Source organism: Sceloporus undulatus, chromosome 1 (assembly GCF_019175285.1).
Source record: "Sceloporus undulatus isolate JIND9_A2432 ecotype Alabama chromosome 1, SceUnd_v1.1, whole genome shotgun sequence".
NCBI lineage: Eukaryota > Metazoa > Chordata > Lepidosauria > Squamata > Phrynosomatidae > Sceloporus > Sceloporus undulatus.
Genome location: NC_056522.1, coordinates 1,935,602 through 1,956,377, shown reverse-complemented (window position 1 = coordinate 1,956,377; position 20,776 = coordinate 1,935,602). Strand labels below are relative to the sequence as shown.

Sequence of the window (20,776 nt, the reverse complement as noted above, 5' to 3'; positions counted from 1 at the left end):
ATGCTCAAACTACTATGCCTTGCTGCCTTTTGCAATGCAATTTTTCATTTCCCCCCTGAAAATCTCTTTCCCTCCCATAGCTTGAAAAATTCCTGAAATGTTATTCCTCCACCTATGAATAGCCAAAGCTGCAGCCAACGGACACTATGCGCGCCAGACTTATGTCTAGCCATAAAGTAAACAAGAAACTCAAGGTTAGGAGGCAGAAAGTGGCACAGGACACTAAAGTCCCCTTTCTTTTTCTGTTAACAAGGAGGCAACATTTCACACCACTTAAAAAAGAGAACCTGTCCAAGGGGATGCTTTGATTGTGAGTTCCTGCATGGCAGAAGGCGCTTGGACTGGATCAGGGCCCTTGAGGTCTTTCCAATTCTATGATTCTATGATTTTATAAGTAGTATCTAGATCAAGGGAAGTATAGTGCCACTCTATTCTGCTTTGGTCAGGTCCCACCTGGAATAATACTCTGTCCAGTTCTGGGCACCACAATTCAAAAAGGATGTTGGAAAGCTAGAGCATGTCCAAAGGAGGGAGAAGGATCTGGAAACCATACCTTACGAGGAGAGACGTAGGGAGCTGGGGATGTTTAGCCTGGAGAAGTGATATGATAGCCCTGTTTAGGTATTTGAAGGGATGCCATATTGAAGAGGGAAGAAGCATGTTTTCTGCTGCTCCAGAGAACAGGACCCAAAGCAATGGATGCAAGCTCCAGGAAAAGAGACTCCAGCTCAACATGAGGAAGAACATCCTGACAATACAATAAGAGCTGCTTGACAGTGGAACACACTCCTTTCTCGGAGTGTAATGGAGTCTCCTTCTTGGAGGTCTTTAAACAGAGGCTGGATGGCCATTTGTTGGGTATGCTTTGACTGAGAGTTCCTGCATGGCAGAATGGGGTTGGACTAGATGGCCCTTGGGGTCTCTTCCAACTTTATGATTATGTTTTCACCATCTGAATCTCCTAAATCCACTGGGAAGAGACCGGAAGGGGGATGGAAGCTGTTTTCCAAACAGTGTCTTCAATAAAAAGGTCAGGCAAAACCTGGCAGGGTGAGAAAGGGGGGTTGCTACAGCTTTCACAGTTTGCAAGGTTGCTTTACAGCTTGCGTTACAGATGCTGCCTTCAATGAACCAGACCCTAGAAAAGTTATTTTACTGAAAAGTCACACTTCCCAGAGTCTCCCAGCCAGAGGCACCGAGAAAACAGGAGATATGAAAAGGTAATCTGCACTGCAAAAATAATCCTGGTTGATACCATTTAAACCGCTATGGCTCTATGCAATGGGACATTGGGATCTGTGGTCTTTTGTGACACCAGAAAAAAGGCTACATGACTCATAAAGCAACAAATCCCACAATTCCACAGCACTGGGCCAACACAGTTAAAAGCAGCATGAAGCTGCATTAATTCCGCAGTGCAGATGCAGCCTCTGACGTTTGACTTGGCCAGAAATTGGAGAGGTTACTTTTGGAGAATAACAGCTCCTAGACGCTTCCCCCAATTTCCGGAAGCTTCTCTGGAATCAGCTCTCACAGTTTCTCATGTCAGCTGGGGCATTCTGGGAGTTTTAATAACTAAGTGTCTTGGGGGGGGGGGGATTTTGGATGTTGCAATCTGGAAAGCAATAACATTACTAAGCTTTGGTTTGGAAGTTATGTAATGGCTTTGACTTCTCCTTAACCACAGTCTGCCAAACCTTAAAGAAATCTCAGCCAATTCATTGCAACAGTTCCTTGAATTAAGTCTGCCTAAGTTTGCATGAGAAGAACAACACAAACTTTGTTGAGAGGCAAAGTAGAAAAAGTGGAATGGACAGCCCCAGAAGATTGGCATCTCTCCTTTATTCAGAGTTTCTTAAGCAAAGGATGGATGGTCACCTATCTGGGATGGTTTTGTTGGAAGATTTTCCCATTCTCTTTCCCTCTCCTTAGATAGATAGGGATTTCTAGAACAGATGACCACAGACTCAGAAAGGAGAGATGTAGTAGTGATGGGCGACTTCAACTACCCTGATATTTGCTGAAAGTCAAACTCAGCCAAATGCTCAAGGCCTAACAAATTCCTCACTTGCCTGGAAGACAATTTCATTGTTCAAAAGGTGGAAGAGGCAACAAGGGGGGTCAGCTATTTTAGATCTGATCCTAACCAACAAGGATGACTTGGTTGATGGGGTGCAAGTGGTGGGATCTTTAGGTGGAAGTGACCATGTTCTCCTGGAGTTTGTAATACAGTGGAAAGGAGAAGCCAGGCAGAGTCAGACACGCATCCGAGACTTTAGGAGAGCGGATTTCAGTACTTAGAGAAGTATTGAGGGCGATTCCATGGTCAGAAATACTAAAAGAGAAGGGAGTTCAGGACGGATGGGAGTTTCTCAAAAGAGAGATACTGAAGGCACAATTTCAAACAGTTCCATTGAGAAAGAAAAACTGGAGAAGTCTGAAGAAACCAGGATGGAAGACTAAGGAACTTTCAACCGAGTTAAGTTTGAAACGGAAGATGTATAAGAAATGGAAAAAGAGGGAAATCACAAAAAAGGAATTCAAAGAAATAGCAGGCATTTGTAGGGTAAAGTCAGAAAAGCTAAAGTGCAGCATGAACTCAGGCTTTCCAGAGAGGTTAGCAAAGATTCGAACCATGGTCTCCCTAAGCCTTAGGCCAAGACTCAAACCACTGCACCACGATGGCTCTCTAAAAATATATTTTTCAGAGGTGGTTTTTGATTACCTTTCTCTGAGGCTGAAAAGAATGTGATTTCTCCAACATCACTTGACTGAGCCGAGATTTGAACCCAGGTCTCCTGGATGACTAAACCACACCTACCCTAATTTTGCTGAGGAATCTTTATCTCTAAGAGGAAGAAGATGGGGAACCCAACAGTTCAGGATAAATCTTTGTGTATGAGAGAGAACTTACCAAAAGGATTAGTGACCTGAGCCACATTTTTTTTCTTCCAATTTGCAAAGGCATTTATTGCCCTGTGATTCTGTAATAGCAAATGGGATGTTTGCAAGAGGCGAGACAGCAGGATTTGCATGCAAGACAATCCACCTATCTAAAATGGGGAAGAGAGAATACAAAAAATCTCCCAACACCCCAAACGCCAGAAAGTGATGCTAAATGTGTTACCTGAGATGCGTTAATAAAGGAGCCCATTCTAGGAGGAATTTGCAGGATAGAGATCAAATCTGATCTGGGATGGCCTTTGGCCTCCACAGGGCACAGTGGCATGGGAAAGGTGCAACAGGAACAGATGCACCTATGTTACCCTAATGCCAAGGGAAGGTGGCACCGGTGAATGCCAGAGACCCTGTGATTCGTATTCCCTCCCTCCTGGCATCATCAACAAGGGCATCTCCCTTCAAAGGAGCTCAGATAGCAGAGCCCAGATAAGGCCTCTTTCTTTCCCAGAAGCAAACCATGGCTTGTTTAGCATACAGAAAAAGGACCCAGTAGGTTTGATAGCCAAGATCAGATCAAGTGACTTGGGATAAGGAAGTCCCCAAACCCTGGGGCACTTGCAGATTTGGAAAAATAACCTTTAGATTAATATTTCCAAGTCAAGCATCAGTACTGGTAATCCAAGGAAAAGTTGCTTTCCAAATGTTTTCCAAAGGTCTGATCTATAACCATGCATGTCCCCAAGGGTCACCTAGTCCAACCCCACCAGTGCAGGGATACACAGCAAAAGCATTGTTTAGTTGTGTATTCCTGCACTGGTGGGCTTGGACTAGGTGACCCTTGGGATACCCATGAGAGATGCCCATCCAACCTCTGTTTAAAAAGGCAGAGTCTGCCATTATCTGAAGCAGTGTGTTCTTTATTGGAACTTGGATCCCTGTGTTCGTGTTCCAGAACGGCAGAAAACAAACTTGCTCCATCTTCTACAAGGCATCCCTTCGATCTTTGATGATGGCTGTCACTTCTCATCACATTTTTTCTCCAAGCTAACCATGCCCAGCTCCCTAAGCCATTCCCCATAGGACCTTGTGGTTTCCAGTCTATTCACCATCTTGGTTGCCCTGCTCTGGACATGTTCCAGGTAACCAAAATCCTTGTCATTCCTAGAATCATAGAGTTGGAAGAGACCCCCCAAGAGCCATCTGGTCCAACTCACTTCTGCAATGAACGAATAACAGAATCAAAGCACTCCTGACTGATGGCCATCCAACCATTGTTTAAAAACCTCCAAAGAAGGAGACTCCACCACTCTTAAAGGCAGTGTCACCATCAAAAAGGCTCTTACTGTCAGGAAGTTCTTCCTTTACTTACATATTATAAACCGCTTAGAAAGTGCTGAGTTCACCATTAAGTAGTATAGAAATTTAAATGCTATTGCTTCCTAATGTTCAGGTGGAATTTCTTTTCCTGTAGTTTGCATTCATTGCTCTGCATTCTATTCTCTGGAGCAGCAGACAACAAGCTTGCTCCATCCTTTGATTGAGATTTCCTGCATGGCAGGGAGTTGGACTGGATGGCCCTTGTGGTCTCTTCCAACTCTATGATTCTATGATCCTCAATGTGACACCCCTTCAAATACTTAAACAGAGCTATCATATCACCTCTTAACCTTCTCTTCTCCAGGCTAAACATCCCCAGCAACTCCCTAAGTCTCTCCTCATAGGGCTTCATGGTTTCCAGGCCATTCACCATTTTAGTCGCCCTCCTTTGGACACATGGCTCCAGTTTCTCAATGTCCTTTTTGAATTGTGAGGTCCAGAACTGGACACAATATTCCAAGTGGGGCCTGACCAGAGCAGAATAGAGTGGCACTATTACTTCCCTTGATCTAGACACTACACTTGTATTGATGCAGCCTAGAATCACATTGTCTTTTTTAGCTGCCGCATCGCACTGTTGATTCATGTTCAACTTGTGGTCTACCAGGACTCCTAGACTCCTTTCACATGTTGACTTGTTAGCCCAGGTGCCTCCCATCCTATATCTATGCATTTCAATTTTTCTACCTAAGTGCAGTACCTTACATTTCTCTGCGTTGGGATTAATTTTGTTAGCTTTGGCCCAATTTTCTAATCTATTCAGGTCATTTTGAATTTTGATCCTGTCTTCTGGGATATTAGCTACTCCTCCTAATTTGGTGTCATCTGCAAATTTGATAACTATGCCCCCAATTCTGTCATCCAAGTCATTGATAAAGATGTTGAATAGCAGACTGGGCCCAGGACAGAACCCACTGGACACTCCACTGGTCACTTCTCTCCAGGATGAAGAGGAGCCATTGTTGAGCACCCTTTGCGTTTGGCTGGTCAACCAGTTACAAATCCACCTAATGGTCACCTTGCCTAGACCACATTTTATTAGCTTGTTTGCACAAATATCATGGGGGACCTTAGGGTCTTTTAGTGCTAGACACTGACACACATTATTTCTACGGCATATGCTTGACTGATGGTAAATAGATGCTGCAGATGGTCTACAGCAAAGAAGCACCAAACCCCCTTTTGTTGATGGGATCCAGCAAAGGGTAGAATTGGGACCCCATGTGAATGCTGCCCAAGCCTTGGATCGTGGCAGAGTCTCTTTCTTTGGAGATTTTAAACAAAGGCTGGATGGCCATCTATCACAGGAAGGGCTTGGATGGTGTCTTCCTTCATGGCAGAATTGGGTTGAATTGGATAACCTTTGGGAGTCTCTTCCAACTCTAGGATTCTATGATTATCCCTTAGCTGATGATCAAACTCACATCCTCATCACTGTAATGTGGGCTTCTCTCCTGGTGAAGCTAATGGAAGATGGGCTGCCAAGGATTGTGTTGAGCAGAAGCAAAGAAAGAAAGCCAAAGTGTGCAAGCGTGACCCATCTCCTCCCAAACAGCAACGAGAACAGCTGTGCAAACAAGTTGGCAACAGAGAAAAATGAACTCCCCCGGCTGTTCCTGGGGCTTCTTATCTCTCCAACAAGGTCACCAATACAAACAGACCCTTTCATGCCACTGGGCAGCTCTTAACGTTTGCCCATGATGCCAATACAAACTCCAAAACCCATATGCCTGGTGGTGTAGTGGTTTGAGCATTGGGCAAACTCTCTTGGAACAAATTCTGCCACGAAAATCCCTGACAGAATCACCTTAAGGTATCTTTAAATTGGAAACAATTTGAAGGCACACAACAACAACAACATCAGCAACAACATACTTATATGGGGTTTAGTCCCCAAGAACTGCCAGCAGACTCATGCTGTAACGGCAATGCCCAAGCAGTGATGTTCATTTTCACACATTTTGGGGGACTGGCTATGATATTATCATGGGAGCCAGCATAGCGTGGTGGTTTGAGCACTAGATTAGACCAGGGTTCAGATCCCGCCTTGGCCATGTAAACTCACTGGGCATCACAGTTTTGGGTGGGTTTCTTGGGCTCTGTGGCCATGTTCTGTGATGCTGGCAAAACGTCAGGAATAAACTCTTCTAGAACATGGCCACAGAGCCCGAAAAACCCACAAAAAACTATGGATGCCAGCCATTAAAGCCTTCAATTTCTCACTGGGTAACCTTGGGCAAGTCACACTCTCTCAGCCTTGGAGGATGGCCACGGCAAACTCCCTCTGAGCCAATCTTGTAAGGAAAATCCTGTGATAGGTTCTCTTTAGGGTCACCATAAATTGGAAATGACCTGCAGCCACACAACAGGGTAGCATAAACAAAGAGACCAATTTAATAACACAGAACAAATAACAACACCGATAAAAGCCACATAAAAATACTCTCCTGCTGCAAATTCCAACCCATTTTATGCCTCACCAAACATCCTCTCGCTCTCAAATCTCTGGCTTGGTACCATGCAAAACCTGCTCCTATACTTGCAAATCCTGATTGACACCTTGCTCTCACACATTCACACCATCCAGACTAGACCACAAACTTCATTGGTTGCCTTAGAGACACAATCCTACACATGTGCGCACACCCAGGGATGTTCACGCATCCAGGCTCAACCTATAAGCCAATCTTTTTTTGGAGAGAGACAATGACAGATGTTCAAAACTATTCAGACGGTGGGTCTTTTGCAAGGATGCCAGTTAAGAGACACAGTTAATCTGAAGTCAGCCCAGTGGGATGTTTTTGTGAGTTGCAACCCTCTGTCCTAAATCTCCTCCATCCATCCATCCCAGATTAGAGGATGACCCCACTGGGTTCTACTATTAGCAACCAAGGAGGACACCTCTCTTTATATCATTGGACTACAACTCCAAAGACCAGGGTTCGATTCCCAGCTTGGCCATGAAACCCACTGGGAGGCCTAGGGCCAGTCACACTCTCTCAGTCTCAGGGAAGGCAATGGCAAACCTCCTCTGAACAAATCTTGCCCAGAATCCTGCCATATAATAGGTTTGCCTTAGGATCACCAGAAGTTGGAAACGACTTGAAGGCACACAATACACACAGAAAGAGGATTTTATATCATACAGGGACAATTGGAAGTATAAACTGGGATTATCCCGTGAAAACCATGCATCTGCGACTAAGGTTTTCCACACAACATTGCGATCAAGCAGCCGTTATCCTGGAAATGTCACGCAATTGCGATAAAGGTTTTCACACAATGTCATGTTGAAAAGCGGGTATAGTGCCATTAACCTGTGAATAACCAGGCAATAAACAGCAACAAATCATTCGTGGGGAAAATCCCCAAAATGCTTTCTTGCTGTTTCTTGACTGTTTCTTGCCTGTGTCTGAAAATCTTAATTGCAATGTAGAAGTAATTGTGCGATTTTTCACAGGCTAAACCCCATTTAAACTTCTAATTTTCCTCTGTGTGATGAAGTCCATAGACTTTATAGGTCCATTGTCACAGGAAGATGGGAAATTGACTCAGAGGCCATTGGTCCATCCAGACCAGAATTACAGGGTTTCAGGTAGCATCCTCTTCCTAGACTTATCTGAAGATATCTTTGCTTTCTCTCCTGGTGGCCCCCCATCCAAGTAGAAACCTGCCCTCAGCCCGCTTCGCTTCCAAAATCCATTGAAATTGGGTGTCTTCAAGGAGACCTGGGGCTCTTCCTCTAATATTCCAGACATACAAAGCTCACTGAGGCTGCATCCGCACTGGAGACATAACCCGATTTGGCACTGCTTTAACTGCCCTGGCTCAAGGCTATGGAATTCTGGGAGTTGGAGTTTGTTGTGGGGCCCCAGCTCCGCTCTGCCAAACCAGGTTATGTCTCCAGTGCGGATGCAGCGTCAGTAAGAGTATTTCTGTACCAGGGTCCCAAAGGCTATTTGCAAGGGGCAGAAACTCATACTCTCCAACAATTCACAGAGGAAAAACAGAACAGCTGTGGCCAAGCATTGTAAGAGTGGGATCAAGATGAGTATAGAAAAAGACACAGGCCAGGATTGGCTGCAGCACTTTGCTTTTGCTTGAGATGACTGGGAAGGGATGACTAGATACCTTCCTCTCTTCCCCAAGTTAAGTGGGTGCAATGCAAACTACTTTTGCAATTTGAACTCAGTTTGCAGAAATGGAAGTAAGCTGAGGACAAGGGGGAAACTGGAAAGAGGAGAAAGGAAACTAGGGGCCTGAACAGACAGGCCGAAATAAAGCTGCTTTGGGTCACTTTGGAGGTATGCTGTTTAAATACACATGCAGCTTAAGAGGCCAGAGCTGCGCCAAAGCCCTACTCCAGGCCTAAGGACTGGAGCGCAGCTTTGGGCAGCTCTGGCCTCTTAAGATGCATGTGTCATTAACAGCATACCTCCAAAGTGACCCATGCAGCTTTATTTTGGCCTGTCTGTTTGGAACCTAGGACATTTTAAAAGCAGCTGAATAAACTGAGATCAAAGAGGATTAATCAGGGCTGCCTCAGCTAAATGGGGATAGTTTGAAGGTATGGAACTTGCTGACATATAGAATTTTTGTGGGGGGTTTTGGGCTCTGTGGCCATGTTCTAGAAGACTTTATTCCTGACGTTTCGCCAGCATCTGTGGATGGCATCTTCACATATTGCCTTGCTCTGAAGATGCCAGACACAGATGTCAGTGAAATGTCAGGAATAAACTCTTCCAGAACATGGCCACAGAGCCTGAAAAACCCACAAAAAACTATGGATGCCGGCCATGAAAGCCTTCAGCTTCACCTTGCTGACGCTTCTTGGCACTGGAAAACATGCACCCTGATCTTTTTTGTTACTTTTTTTGCAAGCATCTTTGTGAAGGGGAGAACCACAATGCTACACCTTCTCTTTCTACTTTGCAAGGGCTGCTGGGTTTCACCTTTTCGATCCTGGGCCAACGACGCATCAAGAGACAATTCCCAGCTGGTTGTGGGAAGATGCCAGCCCAATTTGCCAACCGCTTGAGAAGAACTTTACCCATGAAAGTGCCCCTTTGTCCAACTACGGAGGTCACAAGGGCAGGTGTTTCCAAGCCTTTCAAGGGAGAAAAAAATACCCGTGGAAAGTGGGCCAAGTCGCTGACATCTCTTAGTCACTGTTTGGTGTCTATTTTCTGAACCCAACAAGGCATCAGAGGACTAAACAGAGGCCCAAGGCAGCAGAGAAGAAAGGGAGCTGGAGGCTGGAAACTTGCTCTTTTGCTGAGAAAACAAAAAGGCAGAGAAAGTTTGGAAGAGGTTCAACTGCGTCCTGGAGATAAGGCGCCAGGCGGGCAAGGAAGGGGGGAGGCTGCAATTGTTCCTGTCCCTGCGAAAAACTCTCACTGTGCCAGCCTTGAAATGCCAGGCACCCCCTGCGCCAATGCCCTGCCCGGTTGATGCTTCGTAGTATGCTCAATTGACCAATAAACCTCAATAAACTGCTATCTGGGGTTAAAGACATCTTGGTCAATTACTGTATATACTCATATACAAGTCTAGGAATTTAGGTTAAAAAACTGACCCAAAACAACTGAGTCAGCTTATCCATGGGTCAATAAGTACTGCATATGAACATACATACATACATACATACATACAGTGAAAGGCAAAAGTTTAATCTGCCCTGGGAGCACTGATTCCCCTCTATTCTTTCATCCATCCAGCCTTTAGTGTGAGCACAATGATGTCTGCTTGAATTCTGTAGGTTCTTTGGCATTGTTTTCCTTTGCTTTATCATTTGGATCCTTTGTTGCATGTCCCTAATTTTTACCCTTGGCTTATCCACGGGTCATATCAAAAGCCATACTTTTGGCTCCAAAATCTGTTCTCAACTTATATATGAGGTCAACTTATAGTCGAGTATATACAGTAATTTGGCTTTGGCCAGTTAGGTCTGCATTACTGGATGGGTAAAATACACAGCACCCAAAATCACACAGAATCTTTGAGTAGGAGGGAACCACAAAGGTCCTTCAGTCCAGTTACCTGCCATGTTGGAAATAGTTCAGAAAGGCAGCTACCCCTTAGATCATAGAATTGTACAGTTGGAAGAGACCCCAAGGGCCTTGATCCAGTCCAACCCCCTTCTTCTGCCATGCAGGAATTCACTATCAAAGCACCACAAACAGATGGCCATCCAGCCTCTGTTTAAAAACCTCCAAAGAAGGAGACTCAATCACCCTCCAAGGGAGTTTCTTTTATTGTCATATAGCTCTTACTGTCTGGAACTTCCTCCTAATGTTGAGCTGGAATCCCTTTTCCTGTCATTTGCATCCATTGTTCCTTATCCTATTCTCTGGAGCAGTAGAAAACAAGCTTCCTCCATCCTCAATATGACATCCCTTCAAATACTTGCTAAGGTTAAGAGGTATATCATAGCACCTCTTAACCTGAAGGACAAATCTTAAGGACAAGTATGGGCATGTGCCCTCTCCTTATGAAGGATAGTGAGCAACTTAATATATGCTTAAGCCAAGGCACACGATGCAAACATGGCAAAGTTTGTACAATAGCTACCCCTAAGATGTGGGTTGCAAGGGGAAATGAAAGAAAGGCCTCCCGCACTACTGGCTAAAAAAAGCCAATGGAGTTCTAGGCTATAGACATACAATGTCTAGACTGAGGGAAGTTACTGTATAGTCTATTCTGTTTTCATCAGACCTCACCTAGGGATCTAGGAGTCCAAGTAGACCACAGGCTGAACACAAGTCAATAGCGTGATGCAGCAGCTAAAAAGGCCAATGCGATTCTAGGAAGCATCAATAGATGTATAGTGTCTAGATCAAGGGAAGTAATAGTGCCACTCCATTCTGCTTTGGTCAGGCCTCACCTGGAATAATCCTTTGTCTAGTTCTGGGCACCACAGTTAAAAAAAGATGTTGAAAAACTGGAACATGTCCAGAGGAAGGCAATCAAAATGGTGAAGGGTCTGGAAACCATGCCCTATGAGGAATGACATAGGGATCTGTGTATATTTAGCCTGGAGAAGAGAGGGTTAAGAGGTGATATGATAGCCTTTTTTAAGTAATTGAAGGGGTGTCACTTTGAGGATGGAGCAAGCTTGTTTTCTGCTGCTCCAGAGAAGAGGACATGAAGCAATGGATGCAAACTACAGATTCCACCTCACTATTAGGAAGAAGTTACTGACAGTAAGGGCTGTTCAACAGCGGAAGACGCTCCCTCGGAGGGTCTCCTTCTTTGGGGTTGTTTTAAACAGAGGCTGGATGGCCATCTGTCAGGGGGGCTTTGATGGTGTTTTCTTGCATGGCAGAAGGGCTCTCTTTCAACTAAAATGAAGCATCCCTGTGCTACCAGCTCAGTCCTGCCACAAAGCCATACCCTTCTGATTTCAAAGCCCTTCAAGCCAACTTTACATTTTAGTGCATTGTCACTCAGGAGCACTCTGCACATGCTCAAGGCCATTCTTCTTCCCCGGTTCCTGCTGAGCCTTGGCCTCCCAAGAGCTGCTGTGCCAAGCTGGCAGCAGTGGTGCCAAAGTCTTTGGATAAGCATCCAAGCTTTTCTTGCTCCCCAGACAAGTATGGGCATGTGCTCTCTCATTAGGAAGGATGGTGAGCAACTTAATAGATGCTTAAGCCGAGGTACATGACGCAAACATGCCAGAGTTTGCAAAACATATGCTAAAGTGGCATATATGGATCTTGGTCAAGAAGAAGAAGCCCCAAACCAAGCAAAGTTTTGCATTACTTTGCAGGGAAGTCACAGCTCTTGAATGGCCAAAAGTCAGCCTTGTTCTCACAATCCCTTTGCACAGGAAATCCTCATACCATTTCAAGCCCACTTTAGCAAGCATGGCTACCTCCTTTGCAATCGTGGGATTTACAGTTTGGTAAAGCACTAGAGCTCTCTGGAAGACAGTGCTGAATGCCGCCGAGAACTACAAATCCCAGGAGTCCATAAGATGGGAGTCATGGCAGTTAGAGAGGTACTGACACAAAAGGATAGTGCAGATGCACAGAAGGAAGCTAAACATTTCAAGTCTCTCTCACACTACAAAATAATAGCAGTTTGAAAGCACTACAAGTCCCATGACTCCCTCCTGTCCTACATATTGTAATATAAATATTGCGCAGGTTAATATGTGTATTTTATGTATGATTGTGTTTTAACCTGCCTCAAGCCATGAGGAGAGGTGGGTAAGAAATAACATTATTATTATTGCTGTTGTTGTTATTGTTGTTACTATTATTATGCTGGGATCTGTTGTTCCATGAGCTATTTTAGAATTCTATGTCGGAAAGCTCTAGTCCTTTTTCTCCAAACTATAAATCCCAGGATTCCCTTTTCCTTTTTCAGAATCAATCCCAAGGTGCTGAAGAGGGCAGCCATGGCAGCTATGCTGCAATAACCTCAACTAATGATTTTGAAAGCATTTTCTTTCAAATTAATTGCATAGCGTCAAAGAGACCAAAGTCACATGCAAACCGGCCCAGTTTTTGCAAATCCTACCTATAGCTTTCCAATAATAGCACGTTTCAATTTGTTAAAAAATGAAGCAAGTATGGTGCCAGTGTGGCGTAGTGGTTTGAGCGTTGGAGTTTGAGTACAGGGTTCGATTCCCATCTCAACCATGGAAACCCACTGGGTGACATTGGGCAAGTCACACTCTCTCAGCCTCAAGGGAAGGCAATGGCAACCCTCCTCTGAGCAAAGCTTGCCAAAAAGACCCCATGATAGGGCTGCCTTAGGGTTGCCATAATTCTGAAACAACTTGAAGGCATGCAACAACAACAACAGCACATTTCAATTAATAAACATGAAGCAAGAGACTAGTTCTCATGGACATCTGGAATAGAAGCCCAACAACACCTGAGTCATTTTTGCAGAGCTTTCTGCAACAGCCCCAAGGTTTGAAGGCTTTGCATCTTATGACAGATGCAATATTAAGACAATGATGGAGTGGGGCTCCAGGAAACGGCAGCCAACCAGTCCACCACAGCCATGAATGTTTGCAAGCCCAAGAGATACCATCGCCCCAGTGCGCCACGGCAGTCCCTCCTGCTCTTTGAACGCTCAAGCGCAGCTATCTCTGGTGTCATCGCATATCAGAGAGAGAACAAAAGCCATCGGGAGCGATCACAACGCCCCCCAATTTAAGGAACAGGTTGCTCCAGATGGCTGCAAAATCAAAAACAGTTGTGAAGACATTAAACATCAAGGAATGCCTGTAAACAGAGTGGTGTTTACATGCAGGGTGACCTGATGTCAGGGGGACTCCTGGCTTAAGGAGACTTAGACGTGTGAAAGGGACCTAGGAGACATAGCAGACAACAAGTTGAACATGAGTTAACAACAATGCAGTGCAGCAGCTAAAAAGGCCAATGCGGTTCTAGGCTGCATCAATAGAAGCATAGTGTCTAGATCCAGGGAAGTAATAGTCCCACTCTATTCTGCTCTGGTCAGGCTCCACCTGGAATAATCCTGTGTCCAGTTCTGGGCACCATCAAAATTCAAAAAGGACATTGAGAAACTGGAGTGTGTCCAAAGGAGGGTGAGCAAAATGGTGAAGGGTTTGGAAACCATAAAGCCCTATGAGGAAAGACTTAGGGAGCTGGGGATGTTTAGCCTGGAGAAGAAAAGGTTAACAGGTGGTATGACAGCCCTGTTTAAACATTTAAAGGGATGTCACATTGAGGATGGAACAAGCTTGTTTTCTGCTGCTCCAGAGAATAGGAGACAATGGAGCAATGGATGCAAGCTCCAGGAAAAGAGATTCCAGCTCAACATTAGGAGGAACTTCCTGGCAGTAAGAGCTGTTCAGCAGTGGAAGATGCTCCCTTAGAGAATGGTGGACTCTCCTTCTTTGGAGACTTTTAAACAGAGGCTGGATGGCCATCAGTTGGGTATGTTTTGATTGAGATTCCCTGCATAGCAGAAAATGGTGCTGTGCATAAGGGGCGTCATCATGGCATGTGAGCACACCTATGCTGCCGCTTCTGGGATGCAAAAAACCCTGCCCAGAAGCGGGTTCTTTTTTGTCCCTCTGGAGGCCATGGCATGATGTGGTTGCCACAGACTCTTTCTGAGGCAAAAACGGGCAGAGTTTCACACCCGTCTTGCACAGTCCCTTATTCTCTGGAGCAGCAGAAAACAAGATTGCTCCATCCACAATATGACACTCCTTCAAATATTTAAACAGGGCTATCATATCACCTCTTAACCTTCTCTTCTCCAGGCTAAACATCCGCAGCAGTTCCCTAAGTCGCTCTTCATAGAACATGATTTCCAGACCCTGCACCATTTTGGAATGTTATGGCATAAAAGATAGGTTTATCAATAAGAAGCTCAAGCCAGAACATCCAGGACTTGGTTATATATACAGGATCAAGTAGAGAGACAGGACTGTTGAATATATAGATGGAGAAAGAGAGTGTGTGTATATAATGAAAATATTAAAGTCAGTATACTTAGAAATAAGAACTAACTGAGAGGAAGTTTTAGAAGTGTGATTATGTATGTATGATTATTTGTTTTTGTTGTTTTATGTTTATTATAAAAGGAGATAATGAAGGTGAGTTATGTATGTCAGATAAGAAATAGGTTACAGATAAGTTAATTATGCTGATGGGAGCATCATGACTGAGTGTGTGTGTGTGTGTGTGTGTGTGTGTGTGTGTGTGTGTGTGTATATGAAATTTTTTGCCCCTTGGAGAACAAGGGTTTTATTTGCACGTGAGATTTCATATATTTTATAGTTCTAAATGGTGTGCAAACACTTGGGGTTTACATGCAGCAGAGATAAGGCTGGCATGGCCCTGCTCCCAGCTGGAACCAGAATGAGGGTTGGGGGAAGGAATCCTTTAGCCTCCCACCTGTTTTTCAGCTCCCTTTAATCCCATAATCTGAACACAGAGGTTTTAATCCCATAATCTCTGAACATGTTCCCTTTTTCTCTACCAGCTGCTGTTCCAGGGATGGCAATTGCTAGGGCCCTCCAGATGTTGCTGGGTTACATCTCCCAGCATCCCTTGCAAATGGGAGCGTGCCAAGATGGCACCCAGGTGGCGCAGCGAGGGCTCGGACACTCAAATCTCACTGCACCTCTGTAGAGCCCCTAAGACCCAGAGGAATGGATGCAAGCTCCAGGAAAAGAGATTCCAGCTCAACATTAAGAGGAACTTCCTGAGAGTAAGGGCTGTCCAACAGAGGAACACACTCCTTTCTCGGAGATTGTGGCGGAGTCTCCTTCCTTGTGTTGGATTAGTAACAAGCTCTACACTTGAGCCGTTATAGGGCTAACAGCCATTACAGGGTTAATGGAGAGCTACTGGGAACACAGATGACCTCCAGCTGTCTATGCATAGCTCTGATCAACCTCTGAGCCTTAATAAGGCTAGCTTTGTAGTGGGCCTTCCTCTCTCCCTCTTTTGCTCACTCTGTTCTCAGCCTTCTTTTCTGTTGCATTATACCTGTCTCCTTTCCTTATATTATGTAGGTCGTATTATTTGCTATTTGTTATTATTGTGTTTGCCATTACTATTATGGTTTATTTTTTACCCTTGGTATATATGGGTTTTGTATGATTCTGTTCCATGTATTGTTTGTTACCCCTTTTAAGTATTTATAGATGAAGCCTTATTTATAGTACCTTGTCTCAATTGGTCTCTTTTCAAACCCATTGCTCCAACACCTTAGAGGTCTTTAAGCAGAGGCTGGATGGCCATCTGTCAATGGGGGTGCTTTGATTGAGAGTTCCTGCATGACAGAAATGGGGTGGACTTGGGGTCTCTTCCAACTCTAGGTTTCTATGGAGAGGGCAGACTCTTGCCCTTCCCAGTAGACTCAGGCAAAAGCAAATTGCTGCAGCATCTCCTGGCCCTTCTTTTTCATCCTCATTAATACCTTTTTGCTATTTTGACCATAGACTGACATTGCCTGGCCAAGTCTGTCCTGGCTTTTCACCTCTGAAATGTTGGAGGACATTCATTTCTTGCAAGAGTTTCCGCATTAAGGCCAATTTTAATTTGGAAGCATTTAAGTCGGCAACAACAACGCAGGGCCTTCTTAGGCTGCATTCGCATTCTAGAAATAATAATCCATTACATTTCATTCATTACAGCAAATAGTCAGCATAGTAAAAAAATAAAGAACAATAAAATACATGCAGTATATAACAAGACAGTCGACTGGGTATAATATAGACATTTTAAAACCACTTCCATCCATCATAATCCGGTTTGGCACCACTTTAACCGCCACGCCCCAATGCCACGGATTCCAGGATTTGTAGTTCTGTGAGATGTTCAGCTTTCTCTTTGGTGCCACAACAAACTACAGATCCCAGAATTCCACAGCACTGAGCCCTGGCAGTTAAAGTGGTGTCAAAGTGGGTTATCTCTGCAGTGCAGATGCAGCCAAAGACTTTTTTGTTCCACAGAATAAACAAAAGAAAGGTCATGTAATAGAATTTTGCGTATTTTTAATGTTTAAGGTTACTGTTTTTAAATAGGTTTTAATAGTTTTTTTTAATGCATGTCCTAAATTGCTTTTAATGTCACCGATGGTTTTGATTCCGTTTCAATGGATTCCTTTTCTACGTTTTAAAGCTATTTTGCTCTAATCTGGAGGGAAATGCAACATTTAAATAAAAATTGGGTGCTTATTATTATAATAAAACTTTTAAGCCAGGTCTGTGTCCTATAATTATGTTTTTAGCTTTGAAAGGTTTGTGTCATTTTATACTGTTTTGAGTTGGATGGTTTTAATTGTTTTTAAAAAATTATTGTAAAAAATACCACTTTTTAAAAAATGATTTTATTTGCAAACCACTTTGGGAAGTAATAATAATGGAAATACTACTACTACTACTACTAATAATAATAATAATAATAATGGCATTGTTAAGTATTACACAGCTTTTTGTTATTGTGAGCCACCTTTTCCAACTTCTGGCAACCCTAAAGCAACCCTTATTTTTAAACTTGGGTTTTAAATGTATATTGTATTTTATTGTTATTTTTGTCTGTTGTAACCCACCTCAATCCATAGGGAGAGAAGGGCTATAAATAACATTTATTATTATTATTATTATTATTATTATTATTATTATTATTATTATTAACCCTATCATGGGGCTTTCTTGGCAAGTTTCTTTAGAGGGGTTTGCCATTGCTATCCTCTGAGGCTGAGACAGTGTGACGCACCTAAGGTCACCTAGTAGGTTTCCATGCCCCAGCTGGGATTCGAACCCTGGTCCCAGAGTCCAACATTCAAACCGCTACGCCTTGCTGGGAACCTTAGGAGGCAGGGAAAAGGCTGGACGCCTGACCAGGCCAAGTGTTTCTTGCAACCCAGCCGGCCATTGTCTACAGAAGGGACCAATTATTATATTATTAGATTTATGTATATCTCTAGGAAGACAATGCAGTAATTGCCCCAAAGGTACAGCTTGCACCCAGGCCTTTTAATCTGACCATCTTGATGCAAAATCAGTAACAAAATCACATCCAGGAACAATGGAGACGATGCATTTTGCTTTTGTGCAAAGCCTGAGGTTCCTTATGCAGAAGGAAGGGAAATAGGCTATACACAAAATACATTGTTGTTGATGACTTCCCCTGAGGCTGAGAGTGTGTGACTTCCCCGGGGCCAACCAGTAGACATCATGGCCAAGTTGGGATTTGAACCCTGGACTCCAGAATCCTAGTCCAGCACTCAAAGCAAGCTTCTTCTGAGAGGTATTTGCCCTTACAATCCTTTGAGGCTGAGAGAGTGTGGCTCACTCAAGGTCACCATGGCCAAGCTGGGATTCGAACCTGGCATTCAAACCCTTATGCCATGTTGGCTTACATAAGATTACATAATATTCTATTGTAATGACATATTATACACACACAAACACACTTGTCCCTCCACATTCGCTAGGCTTAAGGGCACAGGACCCCCCTGAATGTGGAAAACCCACAAATAACAAAAACACCAAGTTTTTAACTGAGAGGACACCTCTCTAGGAATCTCTGGGTCCTCCAGGGCAACTCTGTGGTCAACGTCCAACAGACACTGACCATAGGACTACGATGGAGGAGCTACAAAGGCCTAGTAGAGTGTCCTCTCTAGGAATAATCTCTAGGTCCTCCAGGGCAACTTTTAGTTAACGCTGACCATGGAGTTGCACTGGAGGAGGACCCAGAGACTCCTAGAGAGGACATATTAATCAAATCCGTGAATAATCAAAGCCGCAAATATGGAGGGATGAGTGTATATAGCTATGTATAACATACTATATAAAGCAGAAGGTGGGGCAGAGCCTGGCCTCCCTTTTGTGTCTGAAGCCGCTTGGCCCAGTTTTTCAGAAGATGCAGAAAGAGTTCTTGCTGAAACTGCTAAGAACTTACAGCACGAAGTCAAGAAAGTGTTGGAAATGCCAAGAGAAGGTTGGATCCCGGCGTCAGGTTTGGCAGAGAGAGGCCTAACGCTGAAAGCGTTTGGGAAGACAATGCCTATTGCAGCTCAAGGAAATCTTGGCATTAGATCTGAAGTGAAACCGTAAAATGTATCTGTCCAATGTGTTGCATCTGTTCCCTCCGCAAAGAGAAAAGAAATGGTGGAGAATCTTGTTGTAAATGATTTCAGCCTCAAGGTTAATGACAGAAAATGACCGGCTGGTGACACTTTTGGAAATGCAGAAGATGGACAGACGAAGCTCTTGGCCGAATCACAAGAACACAGAAAAAGTGGAGGAGGAAGGGCTTCTGGTGAGAGATTTGGGCAAAATAAAGATGGCGGCAGCAAAGCAAGAAAGAATGAAACTGTTAAAATGATTTGAAATAGGTTTGTGTGAAAAAAAAGGACAGAATCATGACTTTGAATTGAATATTTTAGGATATAAGATGAGAATTTGACTAATTTGACTTAACTAGTTAACTAGCTAAAGGTCGTGACGTCAGGTAAACTGAGGAAGTCTATTGATACACATATTTTGGATGCTGAAGTTATATAAACTGGAATATGTATGTTGGGTGAATTTGGAGAAGAGGGCTGTGAATATGGCTTTTTGGCTAATTAAGAAAATATATATCTTTTAAAAAGGAAAATGCAAAGGGTTCTTTCTTTTAAAGAGTGATGCTGCAACTCCCAGAATCCCCAGCCAGCATCCTGGGAGTTGTAGTACCCCTCATAAGAAGACTGCAGTTGGACACCACTTTTAAGGCCTGTATCCCTGTCCCATTAGGAATCCTGGGATCTGTAGTGTTGCAAGGTCTTTAAGGGTGCCTCAGGGAAACTGCAAATCCCAGGGTTTCTGTAGGATGGAGCCTTTGGTGGTGTCAAACTGCATTATCTGCCAGTGCAGATGCATCTCCACTCGTCCCTCTTCGTGTTCAGCCCCACAATTGGTGTTTATCCCCAGTTTGGCACCTGGACACCCCCAACAGAGAGGTATTGGGGAAGGGGGGAACAAACAGCCACCCGCCCCCAGTTTGCTTCTTTTAATGGGGAGGGAAGGGGATGGGGAGGATTGGGAGGACCCAGGGCCCAGGTTTGCAAAATGCCACAGGGCTGGTGGCATCTATGAGAAGAGACGGAGGAATGTTCAGCCTGGAGAAGAGAAAGCTAGGAGGTGACATGAGAGCCCTCTGTATGTATTTGAAGAGAGCAAGCTTGTTTTCTGCTGCTCCAGAGAACAGGACCCAATGGAACCAAATGAGAGGCAAAGGCTCCACTCAACACGAGGAGGAACTTTCTGGCATCAAGGGCTGTTCGACAGCGGAACACACTCCTTCCTCCTCGAAGATTTTGGTGGCGTCTCCTTCTTTAAGGTCTTTCAAGAGGGGCTGGGTGGCCATCTGTCAAGAGGGACGCTCTGACTAGTGTTCCTGAATGGCAGAAGATGGGGCTGGACTGGATCAGGGCCCTTCTTGGGGTCTCTTCCAACGCTAGGATCCTATGTCTTCCTGCATGGCAGAATAATGGGGCTGGACTGGAGGTCCCTTGGGGGTCCCTTCCGACTCTGGGATTCCCTGTATTCCTGCATGGCAAAAGAGGCCCTTCAACTGCAGGATTCTCTGATCTTGCCACCGCCCCCCCTCCCTCTCCTTATCCTGGCCCCAAATGCAACATCCAAAGCAAGGCAACATTGCAAGGCGACCTGCCCCCTCCCCCAAAAGACCGACCTGCCTCGCGACTCTTCTGCGGCGTTGCTCTCTCTCTCTCTCTCTCTCTCTCTCGGGCCGGACAGTCCAGTGGCGCAGCTGCTCTCCGGCCCTTTTATAGGCCAGCCCCTCCCCTCCCCTCCCCTCCCCTCCCCTCCCCTCCCTCCTGCGTCCCTCCTCCAAGGACGCAATACCGGCAATGGCCTCCAGGGGGAGCCCTGGCACCGCAGTCGCCTGGAAAGCCGAGGCGCTGTCCAGCACTTAGAGACAGACCCAGGAGGCCGCATCCACACTGAAGAATTAACCCGGTTTGGCACCAGAGCGCCCCACAACGT

At 44.7% G+C, this 20,776-nt stretch overlaps 1 protein-coding gene across 1 annotated transcript in view; it reads right to left on the bottom strand.

Annotated features, from left to right (window-relative positions):
- The window catches only part of CLU (clusterin), a 39,460-nt gene extending 18,891 nt beyond the window's left edge, over window positions 1-20,569 (bottom strand). The window contains exon 1 of the mRNA XM_042444921.1: window positions 20,463-20,569. The gene's annotated coding sequence lies outside the window, so the exon portion shown is untranslated. The remainder of the gene's footprint in view (window positions 1-20,462) is intronic.
- Window positions 20,570-20,776: the final 207 nt, after the last annotated feature.